Raw genomic sequence first — 13,479 nt, 5'->3', positions numbered from 1 at the left:
ATTAAGAAACAACATCTTTGTTGAAGTTCTGATACCTATAAGCAGTAAAGGAGTATATATGCACGTTGAACACAAAAAGAGTATTTAATAGGTCACACCTACATAAATTGGCAGGGAATTGTATAGCTGAAAAAGAATGTGAACTAAATTCAAAATTGACATTCAGTATGAAGGAATGTTCTTCGGGTTAGGTAGAAAAAATTGGGGAGATGATAAGATGGTCAGGTAATATTCCATTTACAACAAATATATATATATATATATATTTAAATAATAAATAGATGTTGAGAATCTAGAATTAAGTTGATAATTTATAAATCATTCAGTTTATACATGAAGAATTTAAATTATTTTCTAGTTCATAATTATTCATAACTATAAATAAAGAGAATTATATATAATTATATATTGTATATGCATAATAAAATATGCATGTAAAAAATGTTGACAAATCACTTAACCTTGTCTTGCCTTGGTGACCTTAGCTTGATAACAGCTTAATAACAGGATAAATAGATTGTTATCAAGGTAAGTGAAGCATGCTTCCAGGATAATTTAAACATCACAGTGGAGCTTCATTCATAAGCTTTATGAAGCACATTTTTACCTAGAAAGTGTTTATTTATTTGTGGAGGATAGGTTTAGGAAAAAAATGAAATCAAGAAAAATAAATTTTGTTTCTTCTCATTTTTTAATTAATTCAGGATTTTTATTAAGATATTACAACATAACGGGTGTTATTTTTGGCAATTCAGAGAACAGAACAAATTCACGTGTGTAGAACTTGCATTCTAGCTTTCATGAGGAATACTGTGAACTTTTTAAAATAAGAATGATCATGGTTGTGGATTGGAGTATATAGAGGGTGCTTAGTGTAAACTTAAATGACTCACAGTTTGAGCAAACCTTTCAAAGAATCACTGTAGCAAAACATGTAAGGTTGGAGTGCGTCTGGAATACTAAATATCTTTGTGCAAGAAAGAAAATGATAGGAAAAAAGGTCTCAAGGACAAGTGGAATATGATACGTGGCCCTGTATATGTTAAGGACCTTGGCTTTAGCTTAATGAGAGAGGAAGGAAGGAGATCACTGAAGAAACTGTTTTTGAAAGGCTGATTTTATTTTTATTTATTTATTATTAAATATTTTTTAATTTAAATTTCAGGTAGTAAACATTCAGTGCAATATTGGTTTCAGGAGTAGAACCAGTGATTCATCACTTACATACAACACCCAGTGCTCATCACGAGTGCTCTCTTTAACGACCCATTACCCACCTAGCGCCTTTCCCACCCACCCTCCCTCCTAATATCCACACAGAGATAAGCAATAGTGTCTTCAATATAAGATTTGTGTTTTGGAGAGCTGGGCTAGAGATAAAAATTTGGGAGTCATTCTGTTTATAAAGCCTTTGGATAGGAAGAGACAGCCAGAGGTTTCAGAGTATTTGGATCAGGGAGAATTTAAGTAAGATAAAGAAGATTAAGAAATAATTATTGAATTTGGCAAAAAATACATGGATAATACTGAATAGAGAACTTTTGGGACTGTTGGGAAGAAAGCCATATGATCAATAGTGCAAAATTTTCAAATGAATACAAAGAAGTTAGATAGAAGAATATTTCAAACCTAGGAATTAATCGCTGGAAGCCTTTGAGAAAGAAGTATAATAAGTATTTTGGGAATAAAACTTAGGAAGAAACAAGAATTGATGCAATGCATATAATAAGAACAAAGTGTAGAAATCTTGCAACTAAAGGAGAGGACAAGGCCAATATCTTAAGATACAAGTTTGGCTTTGGATCGTGCCTTTTCTTAAATGATTTACAGGCCAATAAAAGCAATGAGAAGAGGAATGAAGTAAATAATACAAGACAGGAAAAGAGTACTTAAATTGACTGGTTGTATCCTAGAGGACAAAGGAAAAGAAATAGTCATAAAGGAATAAATAAGTATAAATAAAGGTTTGATTTAGATCAGAGTAACAAAGAAGAGAAACCAGGGAATTACGTATTCTATAGCATAATCTGAAGGATTGGAGTGAAATGTATTTGTAATAATTTATGGGAATAAGGGCAATGCAAAAAAATTTAAGAAATGGCAACAATTCCAAATATTTTTTCATAAAGATATTAAAAAAAAACATAGTATGATACTACTGAATACTTGGAAGAATATCTAGATTCCAAAGAGAAAAGTATACTAAACTTCGTGTTGAAGATCTGAAGAAGGAATAATTTACTCGTCTTACAATTAAAAGGTAAGGAGACCAGGCTAATGTAACAGCAAACTAATATTTGCTACGGAAAATAATATTAGAAGACAAAAGCCGTATTATAATAGTTTCTCTTAGGGAAACTTCCTTGTATAATTTAATTGTAAACACATTCTAGGACAAAATTCTGAGAATTTTCCTTCTAAGTTTTTTTTTTTTAATGTTTATTTATTCTCGAGAGAGAGACAGGCAGAGAAAGAATGTAAAGTGGGGGAGGGTCAGAATGAGAGGGAGACATAGAATCTGAAGCAGGCTCCAGGCTCTGAGCTGTCAGCACAGAGCCTGACCTGGGGCTCAAACTCACAAACTGTGAGGTCATGACCTGAGCCAAAGTTGGACATCTAACCACCTAGGTTAAGTGAGCCATCTAGGCACCCTGTGAACTTTCTTTCTAAAGGATAATAAAAGTTTTGCCAAGTTAAAGTAAAATAGATAACACTTCTTTTCTTCCCATTTCTCTTATTAATACTTTCAGTTTTCTTTTGTTTTCTTCTTCCAGCTTCAGTTTTCTTATTATTTATTTTAACAAACAAGCAACAGCCTCTATGTGATAAAAATCATCCCTGTAGAGACTTGCATTGAGTTTTAAAATTCAATCTGTGGGTTCTCATTTCATTAGTAATAATTTTTAATTAGAAACAATGTTCCATTATAAAATGTCTCTTCTAATATTTACTTTGATTTATTACCTTTCATTTTATTCTTTTTCACTTTTTTATATCTCTTCTGAAAGAGTTGATGTTAATTCTCCTTCACAGTATATCAGTATTATTTCTCTTATAATTTGTTCAAATACAATTTAAAATAAACTTTTCACTTTCCAGAAAGAGAGTTGAGACTTAGTATTGCCCTGAAAGCTCTGGGTTTTACTATTTTAAATTGTAACATGAATTGATAATTTTCCAAATATTTAATTAATCTTAAAATACCAATTATTATATAAATCTTAGGGTTAATTTTAAAATTAAAATTCTTGATTTCCATAGAGTTGAACCAAACAAAGAAATAGGATTTCAAGTGGAAAATGACCAAAGTCTAAAGTAAATGAGCTAAAAGGGCTTACCATTTTGTGTCTCCTTGATCAGGAATATCTGTTGGATAGTTTTCTTAGTGTTATTATGAGTGGATTCAGGATAGATCTGTGCCGTTTATTTTGGGGGGATGTCTTCAGTTTTAGGCATTGGCTGAAAGGCACAAAAAAGAAAAAAAGTCATGAGAAATGAATTGTTCTTGCATACTTCTTAGAGGTAAGAGTATCATACGGATGTTAACAGGTGATTTTATGACTCATAGAAGTGTGATTGACTATTTGTGTATACATTGTTTTCTGAAGAGTAAGATTCTGAATAATATTCTGAATAATAATAATAAATAATAATAATAATAATAAATTCAACTCAGTTCAACATTTCTTAAACCAAATAAATAATTCTCTTATGATCAGTGATGCATTTACATCTTGCACATTTTCTGTGAATATTGAATTGTACAGCATCTATTTGGATTGGATACTAAACTATACTGGATTAACTTAGAGGAAGAGTTTTGACAGCCAGAACCTCCAGAATGGAGACAGTGTTTGAAAGGCCTGATGAAGAAAGAGCAGGTGAAATTCCATCTTTGGGAGAAGGAATGGTCCTTGGCCACAGCCCTCATGTAAACTTTCCATTTGGCATTCTCTTCTCAACTGTTCTGTACTGTGGTGAGGCTGCTTCTGCCTTGTGTATGTGTGATATTTATTGAAAGAATAATGACAAACTCTGGATGTCATTGACCATTGGCTTCATTATTGTGGGAGCAGTTTTGGATCAAGTTACCCTTATGTTTTTCAAGAAGGATTTGACCAGGAATATGGCTGCATTACTTTTGGGGCATCTTCCGCTTTTAGGACCTCTAGTGAGGTAAGTGATAGTAAATATTTTTTGTCCACTGTTTCAGATAAGCAAATTGAATGTGAATATTATATAAACAAGTTTAAGGATGTATTAATTATTATTCCTTTAGTGAGAATTTTCCCCTTTTAGTTTTGCTTAGTTTTCATACACTTGAAATTATTAGTATGTGGTAGCCATCAATTTTAAGTTAATGATAGTTTTGAAAAAATACAGATAGGAACAAGTCAGTTGTTTCTTCTGTTTTTTAAATGCACTTAATCACATTTTGGTCTTTATCATGTTTTTAAAAGTCATCCATTAGGATTTTTATTTTAAATAATTATGAGTAAATATAACCTTACCTAACGGATAGAATAACGGAATGAGAAATGGTGACAGAGCACACAGAAACATCATGAAAAACAACATTGTAAATTTGCCACGTATTTTGATGACATCTAATATTTAATTGTAGATTCTTAAGACATCTTTGAAATGTAGCTGAAACTGGCATACTAATATACAATTAGGCAGTCAATTTCCAAATCACTTTTGTTTACTATGATGATTTGCATGAAAATTATCATTTTTATGGAATTAATTTTAGCCAGCTTTACAGTTTGGGTTTTCAAATGTACTAAAAAAAGACCCCATTGTCAAAATGTTAATCAGGCAACAATACTAAGTGATTTGGGGGCATTCATTTATTTGAGCTGATTTAGGTTTGGTTGACCATATCACTTAAAAAAAAAAAAAGGGCCATGCATAAACAACAAAAAATAAAAACATATTCACCATAAAACTCTACAAACATTTAAAAACTATAGTAACAATAAAAGGTAGCATCTATTAGGGGCTTAATATATATTTCATAAACATATCTCATTTTTCTCAAATTTTTCTTTAAATTTATTTTTTTATTTAAATTCTTGTTAGTTAATATATAGTATAACACAATAATACGATGTAATATTGGTTTAAGGAGTAGAATTTAGTGATTCATCACTAAACTCAGTGCTCATCACAACAGATGCCCTCCGTAATATTCATCATCCAGCTAGCCCACCCCACCGCCTCCCTCCATCAACCCTCAGGTTGTGCTCTATCTTTAGGAGTCACTTATGGTTTGCTTCCCCGCCTCTCTCTTTCCTGCCTCTTCCCATACGGTCATTGGTTTTGTTTCCTAAATTCCACGTGTGGATGAAATCACGTGGTATTTGTCTTTCTCTGAATGACTTATTTTGCTTAGCTTAATATACTCTGGCTCCATCCACATCATTGCAAATCCAAGATTTCATTCATTCTAAAAAATTTTTTTCAACATTTTATTTTTCAGAGACAGAGGGCAACAGAGTGTGAGCATGGGAGGGGCAGAGAATGAGGGAGACACAGAATCCAAAGTAGGCGCCAGGCTCTTAGCTGTTAGCACAGAGCCTGATGCAGGGTTCGAACCCACGAACGCTGAGATCATGACCTGCCCAGAGTCGGATGCTCAACGGACTGAGCCACCCAGGTGCCCCTAAGATTTCATTCTTTCTGATACAGACTTCTTTATCTGTTTCTTTATTCTTTATCCACTTCTTTCTCTTCTTTATCCATTCATCAGTCGATAGACACTTGGGCTCTCTCCATAGTTTGGCTAATGTTGATAATGCTATAAACAATGGGAGCATGTACCCGTTCGAATCAGCATTTTGTATCCTTTGGGTAAATACCTAGTAGTGCAATTGCTGGATTGTAGGGTAATTCTATTTTTAACTTTTTGTGGACCCTGATACTATTGTCTAGAGTGGCTGTAGCAATTTGCTTTTCTACCAACAGTGTAAGGAGGGTTCTCCCTTTCTCTGAAACCTTGTCACATCTATTGTTTCCTCTGTTGTTCATTTTAGCCACTCAAACAGGTGTGAAGAGGTATCTCATTGTGGTTTTGACTTGTATTTTCCTATGATGAGTGATGTTGAGCATCTTTTCATGTGTCTGTTGCGCATCTGGATGTCTTCGTTGGAAAAGTGTCTACTCATGTCTTTTTCCCATTTCTTAACCGGATTATTTGTTTGTTGACTTTACTAAAGTTCTTTATAGATTTAATAAAGTTCTTTATAGATTTTGGATACCAACCCTTGATCCAACATCTTCTCCCATTTGTAAATATCTTCTCCCATTCCATCAGTTGCCTTTTAGTTTTGTTGACTGTTTCCTTCGCTGTGCAGAAACTTTTTATGTTGATCAGGTAACACTAGTTCATTTTTGCTTTTGTTTCCCTTGCCTCTGGCAATGTGTCTAATAAGAACTTGCTTAGGTTGAGATCAAAGAGGTTGCTGCTTGTGTACTCCACTAGGATTTTTTTTATTATTATTATTTAAAAAACAATTTTTTTAGTGTTTATTTATTTTTGAGGCGGGGAGGTGGGGGGTGCAGAGAGAGAAGGAGACACCGAATCCGAAGCAGGCTCCAGACTCTGAGCTGTCAGCACAGAGCCTGACGTGGGGCCGGAACTCATGAACCACGAGACAAGGACCTCAGCCAAAGTCAGACGCCCAACTGACTGAGCCACCCAGGCGCCCCTCCACTAGGATTTTAATAGTTTCCTGACGCACACTTGGGTCTTTCATCCACTTTGAATTTATTTTTATAGATGGTGTAAGAAAGTTGGTCTAGTTTTGCTCTTCATGTCACTGTCCAATTTTGCCAGCGCCATTTCCTAAAGAGATTGTGTTTTTGGCCCTGGATATGTTTTATCGAAGATGCACTGACCATTAAGTTGTGGGTCCACTTCTGGGTTTTCTATTTTATGCCCGTATCATAGTGTCTTGATGACTACAACTTTGTAATATATCTTGAAATCCAGACTTGTATGCCTCCCACTTTGTCTGTCTTTTCCAGGATTGCTTTGGCTGTTTGGGGCTTTTTGTGGTAACATTTTTTTTTTGTTCTAACTCTGTGAAAAATGCTGCTGGTGTTTTGATAGACTTCGCATGAAATTTCTAGATTTCTGTGTGTAGTATAGACATATGAACAATGTTTATTTTTCCAAATCATCAACCATAGAATTTCCCCCCATTTCCTTGGGTCCTCTTAACTTCTTTCAGAGGTGTTCTGTAATTTTACCCTTTGGTTAGGTTTACTCCTAGGTATCTTATTGTTTTGGTGAAATTATAAATGGGATAGATTCTTTTATTTCTTTTTCTGCTGTTTCATTATTGTATAGAAATGCAGCTGGAGAGTCTGGGGGGCTCAGTTAATTAAGTGCTGGACTTCAACTCAGATCATGATCTCACTGTTGGTGGGTTCAAGCTCCGCACTGGGCTGTGCACTGTCAGTGCGGAGACTGCTTGGGATTCTCTCCCTCTCCCTCTCTCTCTATTACCAGAACACACTGAAAATCTTCCTAAAGCATAATTTTACATAAAGTCTAGAGAAAAGTCAATTAAGTGAATAAAAATAAGCAGCTGATAATTTACCATCACTTCTGGAGTCAGACTGGGTATTTTTCATTTAAGAGGGTATGGTATTCATTAAGAAATGGACTGCCATAGAAAAATGAGGAAACATACTAAATGTGACCTTTATTAAGATACTCCCAATGATCAGCCATAGTATATGGCATAGTATATTCTTTCTATAAAGGCAAAGCTTGTAAGCTGTTGCTAATAAAATTGATTTTTCTTCTGTGACTCTATAGTACTTTGAATGCTATCGGTATGTTCAAGGAAGTACAAATGTTTATCTTCTCAACTCTACTTACAGAATTAGCACACCAAAGTAAAAAATCCTACTATGTCCGAGACATAGTAGGACAAATAAACATCTGTTTTCATCTAGTATGTCTTTAGAACATGTGTCTTTAATTAGGGCAAGAGTGTTTACAGCCTAGCAAATTGTTCTTTGTGAACATTAACCCTTCAAAACTGGTATTAAAACAGGTTTCACTTTGTATTGTTTTTAAGATAAGAACAACCAGAAAGAGACACCTTATTTGTGAGGATATTACTTATATTAGTTCAAGGTAGCTAGCTGATGGTCTTCAGCTATACCAAAAAGAACTTTATCAAAAGAGCAGTACTATATTGAATGTCTTAAAACATGAAAAGAAAAGGTCGTGTCCGAATGAATTAAGATAAAAGTAGGCTTGCCGTAATGTACATTGAACATTAGTAAAACTTATATATCCTTTTGACTGCTTTGTTTCCTTTATTCTTGGGAAAGCAATAGCTTTTGGGATCAAGAACTCTAAAGATTAATGTGATTTGAAAATCCAGTAATTTATATGTTCTCTACCAAAAAATGGAGACAATAAGCTTCTTTTTCTTCTCTATTTTAATTTTTCCTGGCTTTATCGAAATACACATATAACATTGTGTGACTTTAAAGTATTAGGGGCGCCTGGGTGGCGCAGTCGGTTAAGCGTCCGACTTCAGCCAGGTCACGATCTCGCGGTCCGTGAGTTCGAGCCCCGGGTCAGGCTCTGGGCTGATGGCTCAGAGCCTGGAGCCTGTTTCCGATTCTGTGTCTCCCTCTCTCTCTGCGCCTCCCCTGTTCATGCTCTGTCTCTCTCTGTCCCAAAAATAAATAAACGTTGGAAAAAAAAATTAAAAAAAAATAAAGTATTAAAAGTGATGATTTGATACACCTGTATGTTACAAAATGATTAGTATGGTTAGGTTATTTAATACCTTCACCACCTCAGATAATCACAGTTTTTGCAATATGTGCTGTAAGATCTACTCTTTTAATAACTTCCAAGTATATGATACAGCATTGTCAACTATGGACATGCTGAATGTTAGATCCCCAGAACTTACTCCTCTATAACTAGATGAATATCTTTGATGAATATCTCCTCACTTCTCTCAGCCCTCAGCCAGTGGCAACCAAATTCTGTTCTGCAGCTGTGTAGCTGCTGTTTTTTTTTTTTTTTTAGATTGCACATAAATATGAGGTCACACAATGTTTATTTTTACCTGTATGACTTATTTTACCTAATATGATGCCCTCAAGTTTCATCTGTGTTGCAAATGGCAGGATTTTCTTCTCTCTTATGACTGACTCATATACAATTTTTTTTTTATCCATTCATCCATCAGTGAAAATGGAGGTCCAGATACCTTTTAGAGTCTGTTTTTGTTTCCTTCAGATAAATAGCCAAAGGAGATTTTCTGGATCATACAATAGTTCCACTCAAAAATATCTGAGGAACTTCTGTACTGTTTTCTCACCAATTTACATTCCCACCCACAGCGCATAAGTGTTCTGTTTCCCTTGCCAACACTTGTTAGCTCTTGTGTTTTTGATAATGGCCAGTCAAACCAGTATGATGTAATAGCTCATTGTGGCTTTGATTTATATTTCCCTGATGACTAATAACGTTGAGCAGTTTTCCCTGTATCCATTGGCTAAATTTTTCTCTGGAGAAATGTCTACTCAGTTCCTTTGACCATTTCTTTATTGGGTTATTGGCATTTTTGCTGTTGAGTTTTTGGAGTTCCTTATATACTGGGTGTTAGCCTTTTATCACCTATATGGCTTGCAAATATATCATCCTGTAGGTTGCCTTTTCATTTTGTTAATTGTGCCATTTACTATGCAGAGGATTGTCAGTTTAACTTCAACTTATTTTTTATTTTGTTACCTGATCTTTTGATATCATAATTAAGAAATCATTCCCAAGGTGAATATCAAGAAGCTTGTTCCCTGTTTTCTCAAGGAGTTTGACAGTTTCAGTTTTCTTACACCAAAGTCTCTGATGCATTTCCCCATTTTTATTAAGATATAATTGACATATAACATTGTGTAGGTTTAAGGTGCACAATGTAATGATTTTATATACATATATATTAAGATGATTACCACTGGTTAGTTAATATGTCCATTACCTCTCATAATTACCAATTTTGTGTGTGTACAGTGAAAACATAGAAGATTTCCTGTCTTAGCAACTTCAAAGTATGCAACACATACTGCTAACTGTATTATTAAGTTATGTTACACTAGATTGTTATGTCGCTATTCTGTACATTAGATCCCTGGAATTCATACATCCTATAATGGGAAGTTTGCACTCTTTCACCAACATTTACACCCTTTTCCCATCCCCTACACTTATCAACCATGAATCTAATTTCTTTTCTATGGCATTTTTAGATTTCGTGTATAAGTGAAATCATACATTATCTTTCTCTCTCCGACTTACTGCGCTTAATGTAATGCCCACAAGCTTATTCCATGTTGTCACAAATTGCAGGAATACCTTTTTTATGACTCAGTAATATCCATTGTCTGTGTATATATATCACATTTCTTACTCTGTTTAACCACGAATGAACTTAGGTAGTTTCATTCATTGCCTATTGAGAATAATAATGGAATGAACATGGTGGGGGTGGGGCAGATATCCCTTTAAGATAGTGATTTAATTGCCTTTATATATATGCCCTGAAGTGGGACTCCTAGATTATATGATTTTTTTTTTTTTTGAGAAATCTCTATGACGTTTTCCCACAATGGGAAACAGTTCTACCAAGCTACATTCCCACCAGCAGTCCTCACGGGTTCCTTTTTATCCACACTCTTTGTCAAGACTTGTTATCTCTTTTTGGTAACTGATATTCTAACATGTGCAAGGTAATATCTCCCTGTGGTTTCGACTTGTATTTGATGATTAGCTGTATTGAATATCTGTTCATGTACCTGCTGGCCATTTATCTATCTTCTACAGAAAAAAAATCTAATAAGGTCTTTGGCCCATTTTTTAATCAGATTAATTGATTTTTTTGCTGTTGAGTTGTGTAGGTTCTTTGTATGTTTGGGATATTAACCCTGGATCTGATATATGGTCGGCTACCATTTTTCTCTCATTCTCATTATTTTTCACTCTGTTGAAGTCTGTGTGCAGAAGCTTTTTTAGTGTGATATAGCCTCACCTGTTCATGTTTGCTTTTGTTGCTTGTGTTTCTGGTATCATATCCAAAAAAAAATCGTTGCCAAATCTGTAAACCTTTTTTGAAGAATAATTAACACACAGGGCTCATCAGAAAGTTTGATCTGTCAAACAAACACTTCTGCATTCCACTGGTGTGTGTGTCAATTTTATGCATTTATAATATTAAACTACCTTTGCATTCCAAGGAGCTGTCCCATTTGATTACTGTGTATGATGCCTTTAATGTGCTGTTGAGTTAGGTTTGGTTAAATTTGTTGAGAATCATTGTGTCTGTATTTTCAGGGATTAGCCTGTAGTTTTCTTTTCTGGTTGTATCTTTACCTGACTTTGGTATCAGGTTATGCTGGCCTTATAACACTTGGAAGCGTTCACTCCTCTTCGCTTTTTTGAGAAGAGTTTATTAGAGATTGGTGGTAATTCTTTTTTCAGGGTTTGATAGAGTTCACCAGTGAAACCATCTGTTTTAGGACTTTTTTAAAGGGAAGGTTTTGAGTACTGCTTCAATCTCTTAGGGTGGTATTGATCTTCTCATGTATTTTGTTTCTTCATGACTCGGTCTTGGTTGGTTATGTATTTGGGGGGATTTTTTTAGTTTCTTAAGTCACACAATTTGTTAGGGTATAATTATTCATAGTTGTCTCTATATGATAACTTGTGTTGGCCTGGTTTCAGTTGCGGTTTTTCTTCTTTAACTTAAAATCTTATGTATTGAATTTATTTTTTTCATGGTTGTCTAGCTATATGTTTGTCAATTTTATTATTTTTCCCCAAAACAAACTCTTGGACCTGTATTTTGTAATTGTTGTTGTAGTCTCTATTTAATTGTTACTGCTCTAATCATTATTTTCTTCCTTCTACTCTGTGGGCTTAAAAGTTTCCCCCTGGTCTTTGAGGTATAAAGATACGTTGTTTATTTGACATTTTTTTTTCTTTATATAGGCATTTATTGCCCCCCAAATTCTCTTTTGGAGCTACTTTTGCTATATTCTAAAAATTGTGACATGTTCTATTTTCATTTCTGTTTATCCAAGGATACTTCCAAATGGCTCTTTGGACTTCTTTGATCCACTGTTCAGTGGTATGTTTAACTTTATGTATTAGGACATTTTCAGTTTTACTCATTATTGATTTCAAGTTTCAGAACATTGTGGTTAGTAAAGGTAGTACATGCGATTTACTCTTGTAAATTTGTTACGGCTTGCATTGCGGCCCAACATGTGATCTATCCTGGGAATGTTCTGTAAGCACTTGAGAAGAATATTAGCTCATCTGTATTTCTGAAGGACAGTTTTGCTGAGTAGATTATTTTTGTTTGTCAGTGTTGGGGTTCTTTTAGCACTTTGAGTGTCTCCCACTTTGGCCTGGCCTACTATTTTGTTCCAGACAAAACCCACTGATAGTCTGATCAGTATGTAATGACTCGTGTTTTCCTTGCTGCTTTCAAAATTACTTCCCATGAGTCAATACTTTGATAATTATGTGTTTAACAGTAATCTTCTTTAGGGTCCTTCGAGCTTCCTATATCTATTTCAAGATTTGGGAAGTTTTCAGGTATTGTCTTGAAGTGAGTTTCCATCCCTTTCTTATCGTCTTCTCCTTCTGAATCCCTTGATGTGATGGGTTTGTTTACTCTATGGCGTCCCGTAATTCAAGTAGGTTTTCTTCACTCTTTTAACTTGTTTCCACTTTCGAGATTTTTCACACAGTCTTTGTTTCATTTTGCTGATTTCTTCCGCATGTTCTACTCTTCTATGAAGCCCTAATGAATTTTTCAGTTTTGTGATTGTATTGTTCAGTTCCAGGATTTCTGTGGGCTGCTTTTTAAAAAATGGTTTCTATTTATTAAGAAACAAGGGCTTTTAATGATCTTTATAATAATTTTATTATAAAATACAATACTTCTCTTTTTTTTAGGTATTGTTTTCCTGATTTCATTTAGTTTTCTGCCTGTTGGATTTCATTCTGTTTCTTAAAAGTTGATTATTTGAATTATTTGACAGGAAAGTATATACCTCCATTTCTTTGAGTTCAGTAAATGGAGATTTATTACTTTCTTTTGTCTTATGTGACTGGGATATTTGTGATCCATGTAGCCTTTTACTGGTATGTATGCATGTGAAAGAGTAGATACCTCTTACAACCTTCCTAGACTGGTATTAGGAGGTAAGACCTTTTGCCTGTCCTGTCCCCAACTGATGGGATTTCTTCTGAAATTGTAGTTGTTCTGCACTGGAGCCAGTTAAGGCTATTGCAAGGTCAGCACTGGGTTCATGGTTGGCAGGCTTGCTGTGAGGGGTTAAGATGAGCTTGGACCCATTATGATGCATGAGTGGATGACATACATCAAGTATGTTGTTCAGTGGCATGGTGCTGGGAAAGGGTCCACTCAG

The 13,479-nt window shown here is 34.6% G+C and overlaps 1 pseudogene; it reads left to right on the top strand.

The window, feature by feature from the left end:
- The window catches only part of LOC115508046, a 150,046-nt pseudogene that overhangs the window by 32,563 nt on the left and 104,004 nt on the right, over window positions 1-13,479 (top strand).

The sequence above is a fragment of the Lynx canadensis genome, chromosome Y (assembly GCF_007474595.2).
Source record: "Lynx canadensis isolate LIC74 chromosome Y, mLynCan4.pri.v2, whole genome shotgun sequence".
NCBI lineage: Eukaryota > Metazoa > Chordata > Mammalia > Carnivora > Felidae > Lynx > Lynx canadensis.
This window is presented reverse-complemented; position numbering and strand designations above follow the sequence as displayed.